Source organism: Sinocyclocheilus grahami, unplaced genomic scaffold (assembly GCF_001515645.1).
Source record: "Sinocyclocheilus grahami isolate Dianchi unplaced genomic scaffold, SAMN03320097.WGS_v1.1 scaffold657.1, whole genome shotgun sequence".
Taxonomy (NCBI): Eukaryota; Metazoa; Chordata; class Actinopteri; order Cypriniformes; family Cyprinidae; genus Sinocyclocheilus; species Sinocyclocheilus grahami.
Genome location: NW_015505836.1, coordinates 272,768 through 273,139, shown reverse-complemented (window position 1 = coordinate 273,139; position 372 = coordinate 272,768). Strand labels below are relative to the sequence as shown.

General features: G+C 27.2%; 1 protein-coding gene across 1 annotated transcript in view; it reads left to right on the top strand.

The window, feature by feature from the left end:
- The window catches only part of LOC107558735 (cadherin-11-like), a 77,908-nt gene that overhangs the window by 18,872 nt on the left and 58,664 nt on the right, over positions 1-372 (top strand). The window lies entirely within an intron of this gene.

Sequence of the window (372 nt, the reverse complement as noted above, 5' to 3'; positions counted from 1 at the left end):
GCAAATGTGATTTGATACAACAGTTCAGTAAATAAGAAGTTAATATAGTGTTATATTTTAAACACAATATTGTGTTTTTTTTTTTATATTTCCAATGAAAATATTACCTATAAAGCCACAGCAGATCTGTTGTGTGTCTCCAAGCAACACTTTTCTGAATGAATCAGCGTTTTGAATGAATCAACTCATAAAGACATTTACCGCCACCTGCTGGAAGTATTAATTTCCTCTTTAGAGTATCATTTCATTTATTAAAAATATAAATAAATAAATAAAAAACATTAAAGGGATGGTTCAACGCAAATAAATAAATAAATAAATAAATATATTCTGTCATCATTTACTCACCCTCATGTTGTTTCAAACCTGAAT